This window comes from Pelophylax lessonae (genome assembly GCF_965119305.1).
Source record: "Pelophylax lessonae genome assembly, chromosome: 1".
Taxonomy (NCBI): Eukaryota; Metazoa; Chordata; class Amphibia; order Anura; family Ranidae; genus Pelophylax; species Pelophylax lessonae.
In genome coordinates this window covers 72,294,754-72,319,472 of record NC_138768.1, presented here as the reverse complement: position 1 = coordinate 72,319,472, position 24,719 = coordinate 72,294,754, and positions in this window count along the sequence as shown.

The following is a 24,719-nucleotide window of genomic DNA, read 5'->3' as shown; positions in this document are numbered from 1 at the left end:
GTGAATATAAAAGACATAATACCAAGGTGTTTTCTTGGGCGTTTGTATAGGAGTAATGGATAGTACATCTCTAGGAAAGAAACTGTATTTTAATCTATTTGTGTGTCTTGATTGCTCTCTATCTTTTTACTGATGGAAGTGGCTAAAACACACTATATTCTGGGTGAATTCGATCTTTGCTGATGAATAGGATCGGATATGAAAAGCAGTACAGCTAGGTAATAACCCCTTTTTCCCGCCTGGGGGTGGGGGTAGACCCTAAAACGTTTTGCCTAGCTTCACTTCCCTTCATCATCCAAGTCCATCAGACACCCTTGAGCGGGTTCTAGACTAAAAAGACCACCTGCCGGCTGTTATCTTTTTGCTTTGATCCACATCTGCTGCCCAGCTATGCTATGGAGCATTTTTCATCCTCTGGACACAGTGTGGACCCCGCTTGATGCTTTCCCAAGTGACTGCAAAAGGCCACTTGTCCACATCTTTTAAAGCATCCCGGATCGCTTTATGAAGAGTGCCTGCTTGAATTTCTAAGTGTGGTTCTTTTTAAGCTATTTTTACCAATAAAATGTATTTTCATTCTAAAGAGCTGCACCCTTTCTGTTCTCTCCATGCTAGTGCTTACTCTAGCTTCAAGAATGGCATATAGGAGGACCCCTTAGCGGCTGGGTGTTAAATCAGTTCCTTTGCCAGTGGGCCTCCAATAGAACCAGGAAACATGAGTTTAGGCTTCTAATCCTTCTCATCTACTGGGGAACTCCTCTCCACCTTATGTCCAGAGGGTCACCAGGAACATATACTGGTCTCCTGCCAAAGACATACTTCAGGCCCTTCAGGGTGTATCAACCCTTGCCCAGTCATGTTGGAACAGGAAGAGGTGATCCCCAAACTGTTCTCACAAAGTTGGAAGCATGAAATTGTCCAAAATGTCTTGGTATGCTGATGCTTTAAGACACTTTACTTCACTGGAACTAAGTGGCCAAGCCCAACCCCTGATAAACAACCCCACACCATAATTCCAACCCCCCCCCCCACCAAATGATTTGGACCAGTGATCAAAGCAAAGTCCATAAAGACATGGATGAGCGAGTTTGGGGTGGGGGAACTTGACTGGCCTGCACAGAGTCCTGACCTCAACTCAAAAGAACACCTTTGGGATGAATTAGAGCAGAAACTGCGAGCCAGGCCTTCTCATCCAATATCAGTCCCTGAGCTTACAAATACGCTTCTGGAAGGATGGTCAAATATTCCCATAGACACACTCCTAAACCTTCTGAACAGCCTTCCTAGAAGAGTTGAAGCTGTTATAGCTGCAAAGGTTGGGCCAACTCAATATTAACCCCACTGACTAAGACTGGGATGCCATTAATGTTCATGTGCGTGGGCAGGCATCACAATACTTTTGTCAATATAGTATATATATATGGGTCATGTGCAATAATTTAAATGTATTCCCTTTTGATTATCGGTTCATCCAGGGTGCTGTGATCCATGTTTTAAGCCCCTGTGTCCCGATTCAATAATGACTAGCTTTGCTTATTCCGGTGCCTCCCGGAAGCTGGGCGGGTTCCTAGCTCAGAGATGGAGACGTAAGTGTCCTCACTTCTGCCTTGGGAGAACGTCCGGTTGCTAGGCAGCATTGTTAAATAGCGTGCGGGAGCTGTGACGTCACCCGCGACGCTCCGAAGAGGATCGAGACATCGGAGCACATTTGTGATACATGTTTATCTGACCTTCTTTATACACTAGGAAAGTGCCACCATTGTGAGTAATACTTTTTAAAGCTTTGCAATAAATGATATTATAAAAACGGAGAGCACTAGATGTTCTTATGTCTTTTATGGCATGCACAACTGCTGATCATTCTGGAGTGTGCTGCACAGCATAGGAGATCGGGTTTGGCAGAAGTCCATCTGGTTTTACCCTGATTTAAAGTGCAATGACCTTCAATGGTCGAGTGATGGAGGTGAGAGGCTTGTACTTACTTTGGTGATGGAATCACGATTGAAGTGGTGCAATTATTCATCCTTTTACAGCACGGGTCTATTAAATCCTCATCTTTGTGCCTACCTTTGTGAAGTTTAAAGGACTATCATATGCATTTTGGACAATTTTTGTATGCATTAAGCAACACTTGCGATTTATTGTATGCAATTTTAGCGCTGCACCTTCATTGTATGTCTTATTGGGTATTGTTAGTTTTGACCTTTACCGGTGTTCAGCTGCTTATTCACCATTTTCTATGAGATCTGAGCGCTGAATATTCTCCTTATACAAAAGCTGATGTTTGCTTTAACGGAAACTATGATTTATTTATTTTTGCCATCAGAACAGAAGAAGTAGACTCTTCTATTGGGGACATCTGTTCTGGTGACATTTGTAAAAGGCAGGGCATGCTCTCACTTTGACACAGGAAGTGAGGGGAAATCATATCCAGTGGGGACAGAGACAGCAAAAGAAACCTGGTTCCAACCCCTCCCTGCTCTTTATCCAAATTGAGAAAAAAAAAAAAAACAGTTTGGCTGGGGATTTGTTTTAATTCCTGAGACTGAGACTGTTGAATTCTTTGTGAAAAGGTTTCCTGGAATTGTTTTGCAACTAGCGCATTTCATTATTTGACTGTATCGATTGATTTTTATGCCATTGGCATACTGCTTTTGAGTTAACAACTTTGTTATTTCAGGATTTCTGTGCCTGAGATGACGCTGCAGGGTGTGGATACATTTCACGTTTTTCCTTTTCATGCATTTTTAACCACTTCATTGCATTTTATCTGATACAGTTTATCTGCGAGGATATGGCTTCCCTGTGTGATAATGCAGTTATGGGAAATCCGAAATATGTGTCCTGTCACTCTATGGCCTCATGCACACTTAGCAGCTTCTTTGTGCTGAGGTGTAAAATCCCAGTGCCCTCTGGCACCCAGGGATGCAAACATGCCACGTACAAACAATATAAGTGAATGGCTGTATGTGACTCTACTTGAGTAAATATCAATGACCTTGGTGTTTACTCGTGCATGTGTGTACAAATGTGTCACTTTCACATATGGGAAGAAGCACCGTATGCATATTCCTAGGTTTTTTGCAGATGCAGAAGCCATCGGCTTTTACCCAGACATGGCCCAAGACATAAAATCCCTGGTGCTTACTGGCGCTTGGGGCGCTGCACATACCACATGCCACCAGGAATGGTTCGAAATGTGGCTCTCCAAGCACCAATGTTCCAGAGATTTTACGCCTCAGCACACAGGAGCTGTCCATAGATGTAAATTGCATGTTCCCTCGATAGAAGTCAATCAAACGATCAACTTCTATCGACCACAAAATTGGCTGCTCCCTGCTGAACCAGCTGAATGTTAATCAGTGTATGGCCAGCATTACTCGGAGTAATTATTTTGGCTTATCTTTGGCAGAGTAGGGGTGGGGCGTCCTGAAAATCCTTTGAGGTCACTTGGACCCTGAACCCTCCCACCTCCTAAACCTTATGGCATTTACTGTAAAAGCTCAACTTAATTTTAGTTGCCTACATCTCTGTATCTGCTGCCCAATCTGACATGGTTTTCCCTGAATATAACCTATGCAGGGGTGTACCTACAGGTGTCACAATTGTGACTCAGCCCCATTCTCCAGTGGGCTCCCCTGTACACCTGGACAGGAAGGGCAGTGGGGAGGCAACCTGTAGAGGAACCAATGCTCATCATCTTCCTCCTGCAGCTGCTGAAGGCTTGCTTCTCCTCCTCTCCATCCCGCAAGCTTTCAGTGGTTGCAGGAGGAATATGAAAGGCATAGTTTTCTCTATATACCGCCCTTGCCACCCCTTCTATCCAGGTCCTGCTGCACCCGGGCCCCTGTGTTCTTTCTTGCTGCCCCTCCTCATCCCCCACATAGCTCTGCTGGCTTCCCCCATTCCCTCCCCCCACTGGCTGTTGTGAGGCATGTGTCAGAATGGAGATCGGGGAAGGGGACAACAAATCTGTCATTTACCGGCCCCTTCCTTTTCTGAATGGACAGGGTAAGTGATCCATACCGATCACTGACTCTGTCACTTCATAACATGTTTACTATGCTTCAGTTTGTGAATGAACAGGAAAATCTGTACAGAGCTATTCCCGTCCATTTATTCTGTACAGCTGAGGCTGCAAAGAAGGAGATTGAGGGCTGTGTCGTCAATCTCCTTCTCCATCTTAAAGATGGAACATCAAAGGCCTGTTAAGACTCCTGGAATTTCACCAAAGCCGCCCCCCCCCCCCCCCCAATGGGGCTTCTAAAAAAAATTGTAAAAAAAATAATAAAAAAAATGTAAAAAAATGAAAATAATATAAAATGGTAAAACATAATAAAAAAATAATAAAGTCATAAAAAACAAAATAATAAAAATAAAAAACTACTGACGCAAGTGGTGGAATTACCAGGGTCACAAAGGTTGAACTTGTGACGGGCCCTGGCATTCAGCAACTGTGCGTGGGCCCCAACAGGGCAGAAAGGGGGCCCACTGAAGAACATGTGAAAGGGTCCAGCTGCAGGCCTGTAATAAAGGTTCCTGCAACGGGAGTAAAGGGCCCATGGATCAATGAGAAGGGCCCCAGCTGGTGGTCAGGAGGGCCTTTCATGTTTTTTATTTTGCACCTGAATGTTCTAGTTACACCTCTGAACCTATGCCTATGTATATTTCCATAGCATTTATTAAACATTTTACATTTAAGTGTAATTATATAATATATATGAAAGAGAAATTAATAGAGTAATGTATTGCAGCAATAGCCATCATCCCACACAGCAGGTGGAATATACTATGTATTTATTTACAGTAACACGCTTAAAAAATGGCATGGTGCCATCTGGCACACTCTGTAGGGAATATATGTCACCTAAAGCAGATGTGTTAGTTTCAAGTAAACAAAAAACTCAATTAACTAAGCTAAACATCTCATTATAATTAATATTTTAATAAATAAAGGTAGACTTTTTTGTACTGTTAAAGTGGTCTTAATATCAGATATACTTTTTTCATGTTATGTGCATGCATGTTAAGTTATCTGTAATGGTAACATTTTAAGGTATAGCTATGTATTTCCCCTTTACAAAGATCACAACACTCCACCTGACATTGTCTTCATCTGCTTTTGTCTAAAATAGGTTGGCACCGTCCTTGTTCAAGAATCATGGGCATCTGCTTCCTGATCTGAGATGATGACCCAGAGAGGACTCACTCATGTAAATCACTGTCTGAAAACAGGATGACACCATCTTTGTTTAGGAATTGCCCAGGGTCAACATTTACTTCCTGCTCTGAGATGATGGCTTAGAGATGGTCCATCATGTAAATCCTGTTGGCTGTGTAGGTATTGGCTGTAAATAGTAGTGGTCACATTTACCTGGACTATTTCTGCAACTTTTAAGACCCAACACCTTGGATTAGAGCCAAAATGTCTTATGCCCCATACACACATGCAGATTATCTGCAGACTTTTGTCTGCAGACTTACCAAAACCATAAAATATGAGGTCAAACCTAAACATTTTCAATTTGTATGCAATCCGGCAGGCTCTTGTACTACATAGAAAAGGTAAGTCTGCAGACAAAAGTCTGCAGATAATCTGATAGTGTGTACAGGGCATTAGACATTACAGAACAAGTCCATTTTATTTTGAGTAAGTAAATGGGGTATAGCTATGGGGAGTGGGGGGGTAATGGCGGTCCAATATCCCCCCACCCCAGAATGTCCATGGCACATCAGAAAGGATTTAGCACTGACTCACCTCCATAGCCATGGGAGGCTGAAGGATGGGGGTTGGCAACCAACTGATCATGCCCATGCAACAGGTAGATTGTGACCCTGCCATGCCACAAGCTCCTGACCCCATCCACTGCACACTGTTAGATTCTCCACTGCTCTCTCCTCCCTTCCCATATCCTTGGGGTCAGACATGTCTAGCACCTTGTCTGTGGCTCCCAAAGGAGTGGGAGATAGGCAAGTGGGGCCAGTCCTACCTTGCCTTCTGCCGCTTTCTCGGGGACCCCAAAAAGTGAAGGGGGATCACCACCCAATGGCATGAGGCTACCCTATTTGATGCATGCTTTGTCCTGCTTGTGCCACAGTAATTAAATAATATTTTTTGAGTACAAGGACTGTGTAGACAATGAATAGGATCAAGTTTAAGCACCACAAATTTGCCACACCTAAAATTCACAGCCTACCCCAAGAAAAAAATGTTTGGGCAGCAATATGTTATGTGTTTCTAAAACACTCGCCTACTTCTTTAGACAGTATGGGACAGATGTGTACACTCATATAAATACATAGATGGTAGGTTACATACACATAACAAATGAAGCATACACCAAGTATTTATACATACATTGTCACTTACATCTGTATACTGGGATTGTAGATATTTGGTACCATGTAATGACAATAAAGGGGGGCTGCAAGGTAAACAAACTGGGGACAACCATGGCTCCACAAACCAGATCTAAAAAAAAGTATATAGTATATATTATATTATAGTTATCCAAAATGATGAGACGCACATTACATATTGACACTCTATTACTATCCATCAATAGTGCATTTTTCAAGATAAAGCATGTCTGCTCGTGTGGCAGGCTGTATATATCAATTAGTTGATGGTAAAGGGCATATGTATGAAAGCAATCTATACTGTTGGTGCTTCTCAATACTTTATGAGATCCCCTTTTTTATGCATATTATGAAATTATGATTTTAGATTTACAAACAAATTTTAGTTAGCTGTTTTCAAAAATAAAATCAGCATAGTACACTTTGAGAAAAATATATAAAAAAGCACAATAGTACACAATAGCACATTTGCAAAGAGTAGTGTCCAAACCATATTAAATGGAATGGTACCTTTTAGATCATATAGCAATAAAAACTGCAGCCTAGGGGAAAGTCAAACTCTAGCACGTCCAACAATAGGCCTAGCAGTCATAGTATATTGACATAGTTAGCATTGCATTAAATTTAGGACCAAACATCCCATTTACCATGAAAGTGAGTCACAGAGTTTAGGTTATATGGAATATTCTCTCCATAAGCATAATTGAGTCCATTCTAGTAAGAATTTGGGCAAAGGAGACAAAGACGGATTTCCGAATGAGGGCAATCCCCCATTGCATAGCTGAACACAAAGTATATTTAAGCTTTTCAGCCTGGTATAGAACAACATGGATGGGTGCAAGGAGCAGACAAATGGACAAAGTTAGATTAATTGGTTGTCAGACGAGTTATCAGGTTCATAATACCATACCATAATAGCTAAAGATTTTCACAACTCCAAAAAATGTTTACAAATGACCCAGGGTTGGGAGAAATTATGGTTTTATATGAGATTGTAATATAAATATGTGGTATTTTGAACAAACTCTCTTTATTTGTGCTTTTAAGTCTTTTAAATCCCTTACATGTTGATCTAGTTGTTTATGTTTAAAAAAAAAAATATCTCTCCTACACTTTTAGAGCATTGTGCAATCAATATTAGATTAGATTTGGGTTTAACGGGGCGTGGCTGAACCTTCCATGTGAGCAGTCGTGCCTTGAGTCAGCTCCGGAATCCTGATCGAAATAATCCTGCTATATAGACCCGAATCCCCGCTACAATTGATCGCCTGCTCCGCTCCCGTGCCTGCATCACCCCAGCGGTAGTACCGGACGCCAGGCCGCACAGGAACGCCATGTCAAAGAAGAAGGAGGATGGCGCCTCTGCACTGAAGCAGGCCCAAAATGGCGGCGCCCCGCTTCCCCAGCGCGCGGGCCGTGACAAACAGCCTACAGCGATCTCTAAGCTGGAAAAGTTCGCCCGCGACCCCACGAAGCACCGCTCACATACCTCGCCGATGGCCTCCTCAGCGGCTTCCCGGGATCGTCCACCTCCTCACTCGCCAGCGCTGTCTCCGTGCCTCGATACTCCGGCTGAGCCCTCCCTAGAGACCGCAGTGAGTACACCTCCCGTCCCTGCAGCCAGGCCCGGTTCCTTGGAGGACGCAGAGCAGCCTCTCCCTACCATACAGGATGTGTTAACTGCGATCCACACATACGGCGCATCCCTTTCTGAATTGTCCATTGAGGTGAAGAGCATGAAAGAAGGCATATTGCACATCCGTCAGGATATGCAGAAAATGAGGGAACGTACTACGGCCCTAGAGGGACGGGTGAGTGCAGTGGAGGATGATTTACCCCCCATTCTGCAAGATGTGCGCATGAATTCCTCAGCGGTTGCTGAGGCGATGCACAGACTGGAGGATATGGAGAACCGTTTACGCCGCAGTAATCTGCGTTTGGTGGGCATCCCCGAAAAAGCGGAAGGTAAATCGCCTGTGGAGTTTATAGAACAATGGCTGATCACCACTTTTGGGAAAGACAATCTATCGCCATTCTTTTCTGTAGAGCGGGCGCATAGGGTGCCTTTCAGGGCCCCCCCACCTGGGGATCCTGACCGTCCATTCCTGCAGAAGCTGCTACACTACAAGGACAGGGACGTTATTCTGAAATTGGCCCGCCAACAACCCCGTATGGAAATACAGGGTGCTAAGATCTCCATTTATCCTGACTTTTCGGCTGCCCTGCAGAGGCAGAGGGCGCGGTTTACTGATGTGAAGAAGCGACTGCGCGCCATCCCTTTGGTCTACTCCATGATGTATCCGGCTAAACTACGAGTGGTCGCGAATGGCACAGTGCACTTTTTCGAAAATCCTACCATGGCAACTAACTGGCTGGATCGTCAAGAAAGGCACCTAAGAGCGGCTGTGGAATAGCACTGTCTTCAAGCAAGCTGATGAGTTTTGCCTTGCTGGGTCTATTAGTCCCCTACTTGGAGCCATGACGCAGAGTTCTGCTTGAATTTCTATGGTTCTACTGTTTGCTCCTTTTTTGAAACCCGCGGCGGGAATGAGCCGGGTTTCTGACTCTGTCCGAGTTCGGGCCCTCTTCTCGTACCCCCCCGCCCCATTGGGGCCTACAGAGTGTTCCCTGCGGGGCATGGATAGAAGTGGCTCTGTCGGCTGCTCTCCATCAGTTTTTGTTGTTACCGTTTTTTTTGTTGAGACTTTCCATCTTTTTTCTCTTTTTTTTTTCTTGTCCAACTTACTCTATGGTGGATTCCCCTATGATGCTCTCCCTACTTCTGCCGTACCTTACTGCTGTGCTGCTACTGATTGTATCCCTTGGTCCTTTGGCCTGCTGCTTCAGGAAGCGGCCAGCTGCTGGGAACTACTATGGCGGCCTGTCGGAGACTTCCCCTGCCCTTATCCTATACTGACACCCCCTCATGGCTGACACCAAGGAGTCTATGCTCTCGTGGAATGTGAGAGGTCTGGGGGACTCCCGCAAACGAACGGCTGTGCTGACCCTGTTGTCTCATCATGTTCCTGCCCTGGTATGCCTGCAGGAGACCCACCTTACTCAGGACACGACTGGATATCTCCGTACTCGGAGGTATCCGGTCCAATTTCACTCTTTTCATAGCCAGTACTCCAGGGGGGTCTCTGTTTTAATATCTGCCTCGGTAAAATTTGAACTGGTGGACTCTGTGATTGACTCTCAGGGCAGGTTTATTTTCTTAGTGGGTATTTGGAATGTCTTTAAATGTCTTATTGCAAATGTGTATCTTCCTCCCCCGTTCTCATTCGAGGTGCTAGAGTGTCTGTCTCGGTTTATGGGAAAACACCCTCAGGTTCCGGTGCTGGTGATGGGTGATTTTAATAATATCCTCGACCCGACCTTAGATTTGTATAAACGCTTTTGCCCTGGAGGATCCAGGACGCCCACTCCCTTCGCCAAATTTATGGGGGAGTTGGGTCTTGTGGATCTCTGGCGCAGTAAACATCCCTTGGAGGCTGGATTCTCCTGTCATTCGCTGTCTCATTCCACGTTATCCCGTATTGATCTGGCCTTTGGCTCGGATTTACTTCAATCTCTTACGCCCACGGTTGAGTATTTAGCTAGGGGTCTCTCCGATCATTCCCCGGTCCTGGTTAACCTTCGGTTTCCTGGCCCCAGGTTGCCCGTGCATTGGAAGTTGAACCCGTTTTGGCTACAGCTGTTCCCAGACCCTGCCTCCCTCAGTACCCAACTGGAACATTTCTTTACTGACAACAGACACTCTGCAGCTCCTGGTATTGTGTGGGATACTATGAAGGCATACTTACGTGGGTTGTGCATTAGAGAGGTATCTACTATTAAATCAAAGAGCAGGAGTTGGGCACAGGATGCCAGTGAGGCAGTACTTCGCGCTGAACGCGCTTACCTGCACTCTCCCACGCCTGACACTGAAGGCCGTTGGCTGGAAGCGCAACGTTTCTACCGGTCTGTACAGCAACAGCAGGCAGACCACAAGCGTTTCTTCGCCTCTCAGGCTTATTTTGAGGAGGGGGAGAAAACCGGTCACATGCTTGCTGTTATCTCCCGGGCACAGCGCCCTTCATCCATTATTCATAGGCTGGTACTTCCTTCTGCTCGAGTGGTCGATGACACGGCTGACATATTGCAGGGCTTCCGCTGCTTTTTTGAGGATCTGTATTCCTCAAAGGTGGCTTATGACACGGAAGACCTGCGTTCATTTTTGGGGGAACTACAGTTACCACAGGTATCCGCTAGAGACCGAGCCATGCTGGACTCCCCCATTAAGTTGGAGGAACTCCAGGAGGCATTGGCATCTTTTCCTAATTCTAAAGCACCAGGGATGGATGGGCTCCCTATAGAGCTGTATAAAGCCTTTGGTGGGGTATTACTACCTGAACTGATTAAAGTTATCCAGGCCTCTTTTGAGGGGGGGGAGCTCCCACGATCTATGTATGATGCTGTGGTGGTAGTCCTTTTAAAGCCCGGGAAGGATCCGCTACACCCTGAATCTTATCGTCCGATCTCTTTACTGCCCACTGACCTGAAACTATTAGCTAAGGTATTGGCCAACCGCTTATCTAAGGTTATCGCTCACTTGGTTCATGGGGACCAGTCTGGGTACATCCCTGGCAGGTCCACAGCTACCAATATCCGCAGATTGTATCTGAATAAGCAGTTGCCCTCTGATAACTGTGGACATAGAGCGATACTGTCACTCGACGCCGCTAAGGCTTTTGATAGCGTTGAGTGGCAGTATCTTTGGGCGGCCCTTGAGGGCTTTGGCTTCGGTCCATCCTTTATTAAATGGCTTAAATTACTGTATAAGGCACCTATGGCCTGTATACGGATCAACAATTCCCTTTCTCATTCGTTTCCGTTGCACAGGGGCACTAGGCAGGGGTGCCCGCTGTCGCCCCTGCTGTTTGCCCTGGCGGTGGAACCCCTGGCGGTGGCTGTTAGGGCCGACCCAGCTATTGTTGGTTTTCGCAGGGGGGTGGGGGAGGACAAGATTGCGTTCTACGCTGATGATGCCCTATTGTTTTTAGGAGACACGTCAGGCTCGCTGGTAGCGCTGATGCACCTGATAGGTAGGTTCGGATCCTTCTCGGGTTTTCAAATAAATTGGGACAAATCTGTCCTGCTGCCTCTGGATCCCCTTGAGGTCGCATTGCCCCCTACTGCTTCGCAGGTCGTGGTGGTAGACCGATTCCGTTATTTGGGGGTGGTGGTCCACCCTGATCTGCGACAGTATGTTAAGCTTAATGTTCTTCCTCTCCTGCATAGATTCCGTGAGAAATTGGCCAGCTGGATCCGGTTGCCTCTGTCGGTAGTGGGCAGATGTAATCTGATTAAGATGATCTGGAATCCCCAATTACTGTATGCCTTGCACAACTCCCCTGTGTGGATCCCCATTCACATTTTCAAGCAATTCAACACAGTCTATCGTGCACTCATCTGGCGGAAGCAGTCACCTAGAATCCGCCTAGAGACGCTTCAGGAGGCTAAAGATAGTGGGGGATTGGCTGTTCCAAACCCCTACTATTATTTCCTATCGTCCCAACTGCAGCATCTAACGGGTTGGCTACTGGATAGTGACTCTGATCCTGTCCAGCGGGTCATTAGGGCACAACTTGCGGGTGGGGCACTGGTGGAGTCCCTGGAGGCTGGTGTCTTGCGGGGCTCTCCTGGCTGTCCCACCCTGCTGCTTCTTGATAGGATTTGGCAGAGGGCTAAAAAGCACTTTGCTTACAATGGCTTCTCAAAATACTCTCGCATTCTTAATAATGTCAACTACCCTGAACTGGATAAACTGAGGGGCTCTCTACGCTGGGACAGTTATGGAGTTAGATTCATCTCCCAGCTGTACAGAGGAGAGGTACTTAAAGACTTCCAGAATATTCGTGATGAGTTTGGCCTCCCTAACTCCCTTTTTTTTCAGTATTTGCAGCTTAGACACGCCCTTGCCTCTCAAGCCAAGATCTCTCCCTGGGGTCTGTGCAATCCTGTCATACTCCTTAATTTGGTGAACACTACCATTAAAAAGGGACAGATCTCCTCATTGTACACAGCCTTTATGGAACAAATCTCTAGGGCTATGACTTATAAGTGTCGGGAGGCCTGGGCTGAGGATTTGGGCCCCATTTCCTCAGAGGAGTGGACGGGCATACTGGATAATGTACCAAAGGTCTCTCTATCTGCTTCGCATAAGCTTACGCAGCTATTTATTTTGCACCGCTCATACAGGACCCCACAACGCCTGCATCGCTGGCAGAGGAGGGATTCCCCCCTCTGCCCTCGGTGTAAGGTACACACAGGCGACTTGCTGCATATGCTTTGGAGGTGCCCGAAATTACATCGCTACTGGCATGCGGTTTTGCGTTCCATCAATGATATTTGGAAACTATCTCTTCCTGTGGAACCAAAGCTGTGTATACTGGGCTGGCTGGATGAGGAACTCTACCCCCCAGAGGTGCACGCTGCGGTCCTCAGGGCTCTTTTTCTTGCCAGGAAGCTGATAGCGCGGAAATGGATTTCCGCCCTTGCGCCTACACATGCTGAATGGATTGAGGAGGTGAAATTGCTACTGAATAGGGAGCACCTAAGGTACAAACATAGAGGGAACGCACTTAAATTTGACCGTATTTGGGGACCTTGGCTTGATGTGCCGGGTCTGGCCCCCCTTCACTTGGTATCCAACAGGCTGATAGGTGGGGTAATCTCCTCAGCGTAGTGTGGCTACTTGCTCTACCTTGCACGTTAGTGGACGGGTGGGGATTGCATCTGCTGATATGTATCTTATGCGGGTGTCTACTTACGGGACTTCGGCATAATCATACTCCATATGGGCAATTAGAGGGAATTCACCGATGTTGTTTTGTTTTGTTTTATTTTGTTGTGTTTCTGGCTCTTCATTGGCGATGGTGTCGATGCACTTATCTTGGCTACTATTTACTTTCATGTACACTATGAATAGCATATGTTAACAAATGATTTCGGGGGGATGGCCTTATGACTCTTAATGTATGTGTAAGCTCATTATTGTGTCCACAATATATGCCATCTCGAGAACGTACAGACTGGGGTGTACCTCTGATATGTGCTCGCCAGTTTGCCTTTTTCTCTTTCTTTGTTCTGGAGTTTTGTTTTTGTATTGTGTATAACAACTCTTTCTTTGTTTCAATAAAAATAATCTGATTAAAAAAAAAAAAGATTTGGGTTTAACGTGGAACTTAACTGTATCTGAGCACTAGAGTTGAGCGGACACCTGGATGTCCGTGTTCGGCGGGTTCGGCCGAACTTGAAAAAAAAGTCCGGGTCAGTGTCCCGGACTTTTTCCGAACTTTACCCGGACACCGAACCCCAACAAGTCAATGGGGACCCGAACTTTCAGGCACTAAAATGGCTCTAAAACACTAATGGAAAGGGCTAGAGTGCTGCAAATGGCAGCAAAACGTAGTTAAGAGCATGGCAAGTGCTCTGCAAATAAATGTGGATAGGGAAATAACTTAAAACAACAAAAAAAAACAGAAAAATAAAACAATGTTCTTCATCTGTGAAGGACGAGGCCCATATGGAGAAGGAGGGAGGTTGAGGTGGTGGTGGATGTGGCGGTGTCACAGGCGTGCTCACAGGGTGTGCCGGGTGTGCCTGGGAACACCCTAATCACCTAGGGCACATTAGCATTATTGCTCTGTTTGCCAGTGAGGGGATGGGAAAGATCCCCCTCGGACCTGCTCTGCCATAAGAGAAGTGCCACACACTTCTATTTCACTTTGCCAGCAGGGAGAGTAATGTACCGGGGCCATATACATGTAGGCAAACACATGCATGTGTATTTAAACTTTGGAGTGCACACCCTAATGCAATAGGCTGCGCACACCTATGGGTGGTGTAGGTGGAAGCGGCGGTGGAGGAGGACGAGGTAGCCAACACTGCTTTTTTTCAGTCATTTTAAATGAGGGTACACCCCAAAAGAGTGAGAAAGATCAAAAATAGAACAATGGCTGGGTAAGGTCGGTATCCATCTCTATTCTACACAAGGTACGGAAAAGTCCTGTGGGATCCATGCCTGGTTCATTTTAATGAACGTGAGCTTGTCCAAATTGTCTCTGGACAGGCGGCTGCGCTTGTCTGTGATAACGCCCCCAGCCGTGCTAAATACACGTTCAGATAATACACTGGCTGCAGGGCACGCCAGCACCTCCAAGGCGTAAAGAGCAAGCTCAGGCCATGTGCCCAATTTGGAGACCCAGAAGTTGAAGGGGGCAGACCCATCATTCACTAAATGTAGGCGTGTGCACACATACTGCTCCACCATGTTGGTGAAATGCTGCCTCCTGCTAAGACGTTCCATATGAGATGCTGGTGCTGCTGTTTGTTGTGGCGTGCTGACAAAGCTTTTCCACATTTCGGCCATGCTAACCCTGCCTTCTGAGGTGCTGGTGGTGCCCTGGTTGCGTTGGCGACCTCTTCCTCCTCCTCCTCCTCTGCCTTGGCCTTGTGCTTCCACTGTGGCCCCGCTGTCAGGTGGGAATGCCAGCAGCATCGCGTCTACCAGCGTGCGCTTGTACTCGCGCATCTTGCGATCGCGCTCCAGTGAGTGAATTAAGGATGGTACGTTGTCCTTGTAACGGGGATCCAGCAGCGTGCCACCCAGTAATCAGCACAAGTTAGAATGTGGGCAACTCGTCGGTCTTTGTGGAGACACTGCAGCATGTAATCGCTTATGTGTGCCAGGCTGCCCAGAGGCAACGAAAGGCTGTCCTCTGTGGGAGGTGTATCGTCTGTGTCCTCTGTATCCCCCCAGCCACGCACCAGTGATGGCCATGAGCTGGCCTGGGTGCCACCCTGCTGTAAAAATGGTTCCATCTCCTCCTCCATCTCCTCCTCCTCATCCTCCAGAACTGTGCCCCTGCTGGACAATTGTGTCCCTGTCGTTTGTGGGTGCAGGAACCCACCCTCGGAGCCACTTGCGAATGACTGCCCTGAAAGCCTTGGAAATGTTACCTCTTCATCCTCCTCCTCCTCCTCCTCATCCTGTGCCACATCCTCTTCCATCATCGCCCGAATCGTTTTTTGAAGGAGGCATAGAAGTGGGATAGTTAAGCTGACAACGGCGTCATCGGCACTGGCCATGTTGGTGGAGTACTCAAAACAGCGCAACAAGGCACACAGGTCTCGCATGGAGGCCCAGTTATTGGGGTGAAGTGGTGCTGTTCCGCAGAGGGACTCACGCGTGCGTGCTGCAGCTGAAACTCCACTATGGCCTGCTGCTGCTCGCACAGTCTTTCTAGCATGTGCAAGGTGGAGTTCCACCTTGTGGGCACGTCACATATGAGGCGGTGAGCGGGAAGGCCGAAGTTACGCTGCAGCGCTGACGGGCGAGCAGCAGCAAGGTGAGAACGCCGAAAGTGCGCACAGACGGCCCGCACTTTCTGCAGCAGCTCTGACATATCGGGGTAATTTTTAAGGAACCTCTGCACCACCGAATTCAGCACATGCGCCAGGCAAGGGATGTGCGTCAAACCGACTAGGCCCAGAGCTGCTATGAGATTTCGCCCGTTATCACACACCATCAGGCCGGGCTTTAGGCTCGCTGGCAGCAACCACTCATTTGTCTGCTGTTCCATGCTCCTCCACAACTCCTGCGCGGTGTGTGTTTTTTCCCCCAAACAGGCAAGTTTTAAAACTGCCTGCTGTCGTTTAACCCTTGCTGTGCTGAAGTTGGTGGTGAAGGTGTTACGCTGACCGGATGAGGAGGCGTTAGAGGATGAGGAAGCGGAGTAGGAGGAGTTAGGAACAGGAGGCAAACTGAAGCGCCCTGCAATCCTCGGTGGTGAAAGGACATGCGCCAAATTGCTATCCGCCTCAGGCCCATGCTCCACTGCATTTACCCAGTGTGCCGTTAGGGAGATATAACGCCCCTGACCGTGCTTACTGGTCCACGTATCGGTAGTTAGGTGGACCTTATCACAGATGGCGTTGCGCAGTGCACACCTGATTTTTTCCCCCACTTGGTTGTGCAGGGAAGGGATGGCTTGCCTGGAAAAGTAGTGGCGGCTGGGCACGACGTACTGTGGAACAGCCACCGACATAAGGCTTTTAAAACTGTGCGTCTCCACCAGACGGAATGACAGCATTTCAAAGGCCAAGAATTTTGAAATGCTGGCATTCAGGGCCAGGGATCGCGGGTGGGTAGGGGGGTACTTCCTCTGAAGTGTTTGGGAGATGGAAACTGAACGCTTCCACGGGACATTGTGGAGATGGTTGGTGACCCAGGTGGTGGTGTTGCTGACAGATCGTCTGTTTGCGGGGTGGCAGGTGCCGGTATCACTACAGAGGTGGATGGAGAGGCCGAGACTGCAGCAGAAGAGGAAGCAGGAGGAGTCAGAGACCTTTCTTGGTTTTGAAGGTGTCTACTCCACTGCAGCTCGTGCTTTGCACTTAGATGCCTGATCATGCAGGTTGTGCTCAGGTTGAGAAGGTTTATGCCTCGCTTCAGGCTCTGATTGCACAGGGTGCAAACCACTCGTGTTCTGTCATCAGCACATTTTCTGAAGAACTTCCACGCTAGAGAACTCCTAGAGAACTCCTTTGAGCTGGCTTTGGTGCGCTCGGTCCCTTGCTGCGTTGGGCAGTAGCAGGCGTAGTGTCTAGGGCGCGGCTGCTCCGCTTCTGCACCCTTGTGGCTCTGTGCGACCACCGCCTCTTCCTCCAAACTACTCAGGTCACCTGCATGACCTTCATTCCATGTGGGGTCGAGGACCTCATCGTCCTCCACATCATCTTCCACCCAGTCTTCAGCCCTCCCCTCCTTGTCGGTCTCCACAATTCTGAGTGCCGCAGCAGTTGGCACCTGCGTTTCGTCATCATCGGAGACGTGCTGCGATGGTCCTTCCATGTACTCATCTTGAGAAATAAGTGGTTGGGCATAGCTGCACTTAATCTCTTCCACTTCTGGGGCAGGGCTAGGTGGAAAAAGAGACTGCTGCATGACTTGGGGCTCAGACTGCTTGCCTGATTTGCAAGGGGGTGAGGTGAAAGACGGTTGGACATTGGCTGCAGGTGCCAACTCTGACCTTTCTGCAGTAGACTGGGTGGGAAACAATGTGAAGGAACTGGAGGCACCGTCAGCAACCCAATCTACTATCGCCTGTACTTCTTCTGGCCTCATCACTTCTAGAGGCGCATGATGCCCTACCAAATACTGCTGCAGGTTCTGTCGCCTACTCACACTTGAGGAAGGTGTTTCACTTGTGCGTGTAGCTGGCACAGATCGACCATGTCCTCTCCTTGCAACAGGAGCTCTACCAGCAGCACCACGACCCAGGCCATGGCCCCTATTTGACGGTCTCCTCATATTTCTGTAATTTATGATCTTGCCCTAGAAAGGTGTTTATTGAATAGCGGAACAAAACAACAACAGTATCGCACGGGTGTATCTCACAGTCAAATATGCAAACTATGCCGCAATTTACATTTTTTTTACCCCAAAAGGGTGTTTATTAAATAGCGGAATAGAAAAACAGTATACAAATACAACGGGTGTATCTCACAGTCAAATATGCAAAGTATTCCACAAATTTAATTTTTTTCACCCCAAAAGGGTGTATATTGAATAGCGGAATAGAAAAAAGGATATAAAACGGTGTATCTCACACGTACAAACACAGACTAGGCCCCGATTACAATTTTTTGTACCCTAAAGGGAGGATGAGGAGTAGGAGGAGTTCGGAACAGGAGGCAAACTGAAGCGCCCTGCAATCCTTGGCGGTGGAAGGAGATGCGCCAAACAAATTTAAAAGGTGTATCTCACACGTACCTATACAGACTATGCGGTAATTAAATTTTTTACACTCCAAAAGGGTGTATATTGAATAGCGGAATAGGAAAAATTTTATAAAATGGTGTATCTCACACGTACAAACACAGACTAGGCCCCGATTACAATTTTTTGTACCCTAAAGGCAGGATGAGGAAGAGGAGTAGGAGGAGTTCGGAACAGGAGGCAAACTGAAGCGCCCTGCAATCCTCGGCGGTGGAAGGAGATGCGCCAAACAAATTTAAAAAGGTGTATCTCACATGTAACGATACAGACTATGCCGTAATTAAATTTTTTACACTCAAACAGGGTGTATATTGAATAGCAGAATAGAAAAACATTTCCAAACGGTGTATCTCACACGTACAAACACAGACTAGGCCCCGATTACAATTTTTTGTACCCTAAAGGCAGGATGAGGATGAGGAGTAGGAGGAGATCCGAACAGGAGGCAAACTGAAGCACCCTGCAAACCTCGGCAGTATGAGATGTGCCCCAAAAAATTGGAAAGGTGTATCTCACACGTACCGATACAGACTATCCTGCAATTTAATTGTTTTTACCCCAAGGGTGTAGATTGAATAGCGGAATAGAAAATATGATATCAAAAGGTGTATGTATCTCACACGTACAGACCCAGACTAGGCCCCGATTACTATTTTTTGTACCCCAAAGGCAGGATGAGGAGTAGGAGGAGTTCGGAACAGGCAGGAGGCAAACTGAAGCACCCTGCAATCCTCTGCGGTATGAGATGCGCCCACAAAATTGGAAAGGTGTATCTCACACGTACCGATACAGACTATCCCGCAATTTAATTGTTTTTACCCCAAGGGTGTAGATTGAATAGCGGAATAGAAAATATGATATCAAAAGGTGTATGTATCTCACACGTACAGACCCAGGCTAGGCCCCGATTACTATTTTTTGTACCCCAAAGGCAGGATGAGGAGTAAGAGGAGTTCGGAACAGGCAGGAGGCAAACTGAAGCACCCTGCAATCCTCGGCGGTATGAGATGCGCCCCAAAAATTGGAAAGGTGTATCTCACACGTACTGATACAGACTATCCCGCAATTTAATTGTTTTTACCCCAAGGGTGTAGATTGAATAGCGGAATAGAAAATATGATATCAAAAGGTGTATGTATCTCACACGTACAGACCCAGGCTAGGCCCCGATTACTATTTTTTGTACCCCAAAGGCAGGATGAGGAGTAGGAGGAGTTCGGAACAGGCAGGAGGCAAACTGAAGCACCCTGCAATCCTCGGCGGTATGAGATGCGCCCCAAAAAATTGGAAAGGTGTATCTCACACGTACCGATACAGACTATCCCGCAATTTAATTGTTTTTACCCCAAGGGTGTAGATTGAATAGCGGAATAGAAAATATGATATCAAAAGGTGTATCTATCTCACACGTACAGACCCAGACTAGGCCCCGATTACTATTTTTTGTACCCCAAAGGCAGGATGAGGAGTAGGAGGAGTTCGGAACAGGCAGGAGGCAAACTGAAGCACCCTGCAATCCTCGGTGGTATGAGATGCGCCCCAAAAATTGGAAAGGTGTATCTCACACGTACCGATACAGACTATCCCGCAATTTAATTCTTTTTACCCCAAGGGTGTAGATTGAATAGCGGAATAGAAAATATGATATCAAAAGGTGTATCTATCTCACACGTACAGACCTAGACTAGGCCCCGATTACTATTTTTTGTACCCCAAAGGCAGGATGAGGAGTAGGAGGAGTTCGGAACAGGCAGGAGGCAAACTGAAGCACCCTGCAATCCTCGGCGGTATGAGATGCGCCCCAAAAATTGGAAAGGTGTATCTCACACGTACTGATACAGACTATCCCGCAATTTAATTGTTTTTACCCCAAGGGTGTAGATTGAATAGCGGAATAGAAAATATGATATCAAAAGGTGTATGTATCTCACACGTACAGACCCAGGCTAGGCCCCGATTACTATTTTTTGTACCCCAAAGGCAGGATGAGGAGTAGGAGGAGTTCGGAACAGGCAGGAGGCAAACTGAAGCACCCTGCAATCCTCGGCGGTATGAGATGCGCCCCAAAAAATTGGAAAGGTGCATCTCACACGTACCGATACAGACTATCCCGCAATTTAATTGTTTTTACCCCAAGGGTGTAGATTGAATAGCGGAATAGAAAATATGATATCAAAAGGTGTATCTATCTCACACGTACAGACCCAGACTAGGCCCCGATTACTATTTTTTGTACCCCAAAGGCAGGATGAGGAGTAGGAGGAGTTCGGAACAGGCAGGAGGCAAACTGAAGCACCCTGCAATCCTCGGTGGTATGAGATGCGCCCCAAAAATTGGAAAGGTGTATCTCACACGTACCGATACAGACTATCCCGCAATTTAATTCTTTTTACCCCAAGGGTGTAGATTGAATAGCGGAATAGAAAATATGATATCAAAAGGTGTATCTATCTCACACGTACAGACCTAGACTAGGCCCCGATTACTATTTTTTGTACCCCAAAGGCAGGATGAGGAGTAGGAGGAGTTCGGAACAGGCAGGAGGCAAACTGAAGCACCCTGCAATCCTCGGCGGTATGAGATGCGCCCCAAAAATTGGAAAGGTGTATCTCACACGTACCGATACAGACTATCCCGAAATTTAATTCTTTTTAACCCAAGGGTGTAGATTGAATAGCGGAATAGAAAATATGATATCAAAAGGTGCATGTATCTCACACGTACAGACCCAGACTAGGCCCCGATTACTATTTTTTGTACCCCAGAGGCAGGATGAGGAGTAGGAGGAGTTCGGAACAGGCAGGAGGCAAACTGAAGCACCCTGCAATTTTCGGCGGTATGAGATGCGCCCCAAAAAATTGGAAAGGTGTATCTCATACGTACCGATACAGACTATCCCGCAATTTAATTGTTTTTACCCCAAGGGTGTAGATTGAATAGCGGAATAGAAAATATGATATCAAAAGGTGTATCTATCTCACACGTACAGACCCAGACTAGGCCCCGATTACTATTTTTTGTACCCCAAAGGCAGGATGAGGAGTAGGAGGAGTTCGGAACAGGCAGGAGGCAAACTGAAGCACCCTGCAATCCTCGGCGGTATGAGATGTGCCCCAAAAATTGGAAAGGTGTATCTCACACGTACCGATACAGACTATCCCGCAATTTAATTGTTTTTACCCCAAGGGTGTAGATTGAATAGCGGAATAGAAAATATGATATAAAATTGGTGATTTTTCAATAGCACATGTGAACACAGCAGTGTCTTATATCAGTCAGCTCTGCTGCAGGCTATGAAGGGAAAAAAAAAAGAAAATTCCCCTTTAAGTTTGTAATTTTTAAAAAGATTAGTACAGACTATGCCACAATTACATTTTTTTAACCCAAAAGGGTGTATATATTGAATAGTGGAATATAAAACAGTGTATAAATTTTAAAATCACTAGCACATGTGAACACAGCAGTGTCTTATATCAGTCAGCTTTATTTTGTTAAAAAATCACCTGGAAAAACGCCCCCTAGCATCTCTAGCTGTGGCCATCTTGAGTAAGGGCAGATGATTCATGTAACATTTGTTACTCTGTTCCTCTGTGCTGAGTGAGTCTAATGGGGAAATTTGCTAGGCCTGCATCTCTTTAGACGTGTTCCTGTTGGGAGTATCTCACCAAAAATAATATTCATGTTGCAGGGGATGCCAGAAATATGACTTATATCTTAGGCAGACTTCTGGGAAAATTGGTGAGCAAATCACACAAGCAGTCAATGATGTTTCTGGGGTGTGGTCAGTACACATTCTGTGTACAGAACACCTCCAGGTGGCAATATTGCATTGCATTTTCAAAAGATTACAGTGGCTGCTGATTGAAAAGGAAAGGTTATTTTTAATAACATTCAATAACAATAAGACGTATCGCAATTTTATACGCTATATTATTTTTTCTTTATTTGCTATTTTTTTTTTCCCCATGAAAGTGGAGTTACCCTTTAAGCTCGGACGTGCAGGGAGGAGGGTGTGCTTAGCAGTGAAAGCCCTTCCTCCCCTTCTCTAGATGAGAAAAAAATGCCCATGAAGACTCCTTAGATGTATGACATCAATTTGGCCTAGGCTTGAAACAAGAAAGTAACTGAAGAAATGTAAAAAAAAAAATGTTTAAAACAAGTAAATATAATATACCTTTATTTCCACTTAAATGTATTTTATTGAGGATATAAGGAATTACCTGGGTGTGAATGGAGCCAAGGCAGCTATAAAAGTTTTGTTTTTCTATAAAAAAAAAAAAAAAAAAAATTACAATGATAGATTTCCCTGATATTATTGTAACCACTTAATTTCACCTAATTGTAACGGTCAAATAGAATTGAAAAATTCAATGGCTCTATGTATTAGTCAAACCTGAACAAACTTGCTATAAAGTAATGCTTATAATAGTTCAGAGACATAAAAAACTGGTGATACATATGTAGCGCTACCCCCTCAGGAGCCGCTTAAGTAAAACGGGTCCCTTGCTCTGCCTTTCAATCCCCAAGATCAAGCTCCGCCCCACTGACACACCTGGTAATTTTTAGGGTGTATGCACCTTTAAAAATACACTTTGACACCATATAATACAAGTTTAATTGTTTACTGGGATAGAAAAGTTAGATCAAACAACTTAATAAGAACAAGTAAGATTCTGTAATAACGTATGTTACAGTGTCACTCCACTAAACCCCAATAATACAAAAGGGGCTTAAAAGACAGACACTTGCAGGAATACATGTTTAACCAACAAAGTAGTGTATTCAATAAATGAGAGTAACCGAAATGAGTATCGGCTTTAAATGTCAGGGCTATGATTAAATAAAGTAACCATGAACCTTATGTTACTTCTACTAAAGTCAGTACTAGCACTATCTCAGAATTGACTAATTCAATTCTGAGATAGTTCTATCTATCATTGTATCAGGGATCCCCCATTTAGAATTGTGAAAGTGAAGTTCCTGCTTTAGCAAGGCCTTGCAGAATCTTTGCCAGCAGTTGGAGCTCTTTATCACTCTTCTATGTGATATTTGTAATCCACATATAGTGATGGCTATGAGATCCTATCTGCTGTCAGTGTATTATGGATGCAGGTTTATACTTGCGATTTCAGGTGTCACCAGGCACTCATGACAGCAGCAGCAGCGTCCACATGTGACTATCTGGTCCCCAGGCGGAATATCTCCTCATGATGCTACGCCACTGGGATTTGTAGTCAGCAGCTACAGGATTTGTAGCTGCTGACTTGTATTTATTTTTTTACAGGCTGGACAACCACTTTAATTAAATTTGATAGGAGAAATGCAGTGCCCGGTTGTATTGCTGAACCACTTTTATGCTATACTCAAATGCTTTTGGGCTCCTATGCATCTCTGCTTGCCAAGGACCCAGAGGCCTTACAGTACGCAGCAATGGGTGGGTGGGTGTGTGGTGGCTTACTCCGAGTCTGAGGCAGACACTGCTAGCACCCTGGCTGCTGTCCACCAGAAGACTCTAACCAGGACACTGATGCACCTGAGCATCCCACTCTGAGAGAAATCTTATGGGCAGTCATTAAGTGCACAGCCTTGGAAAATATACGGGCCATTTGAGCGGTTTGAAGAAGGAGGTGATCTGGCTATGCCAGGACCTTCAAAAGATAATGGAATGAACAATAGGGATAGCGGGCCATATCAATGATGTGGAGGACATGATGCATGCCCTTCTTCGGGAATTAGATTCTACCTCATGACTGGTGATGACAAATTTTCAAAGAAACAAAGATTTAGAGATAAGGCTTCAGTGGAATAATGTATTTGTATAGCAGAGCGCATTGAAGTTTTTTGTAGAGTGTTGACTTCAGGAGATTTTCCTTAAGAAGGCCTTTCTGCCTTTGTAGCACCCTCCAAGGGTAAGATGCTAGGTACATTTAGTTTTTGGCTCTTTCTGTAATCAAGGGAGCAGTCATTGTTTGGCCTGGTCTATTCAGGGTTTCACAGGCTGGCAGTTTGATTACTTATCCAAGTCTTTAGAAGGTTCTAAAACTTAAGGAAGTCCAATTCCTTCATCAACTATACACTAAAAACCAACTAAAATTGTTTCAAGATCCTACAGCAGGAATGTGGTATAACTTCTCGTAGGTTCTTTCAGTTCCTTTAGCTCCATCACACCCTCTCAACCCAGGTAACTACTTTTAGACAGGTTACCGCTCTGCTTATGGACCAGTTAGCTTCTACAATGGATAGGGAGGGTCTCATTTCTTCCCTTTATAGATCATTGCTGGATAGTTCCCTCAGTAACCTACAGCTTCCTTGTAGGACAGGCTGAACTAGGGACATTGCTGCCTTTATAGTAGAAAAAGATTGGTGTTGGACACCAAACAACCTGTGCTAATGAATAATAAATAAATAAATCTTATATAGTGAATATTTAAATTATATGTGAACTAGATATTAAGTGTGGAATATTTGATTCCAACTGTGAGCTGCAACGTAAAACGTGGTTAACGTGAATAGTGTTTTATGAGGGGGGGTA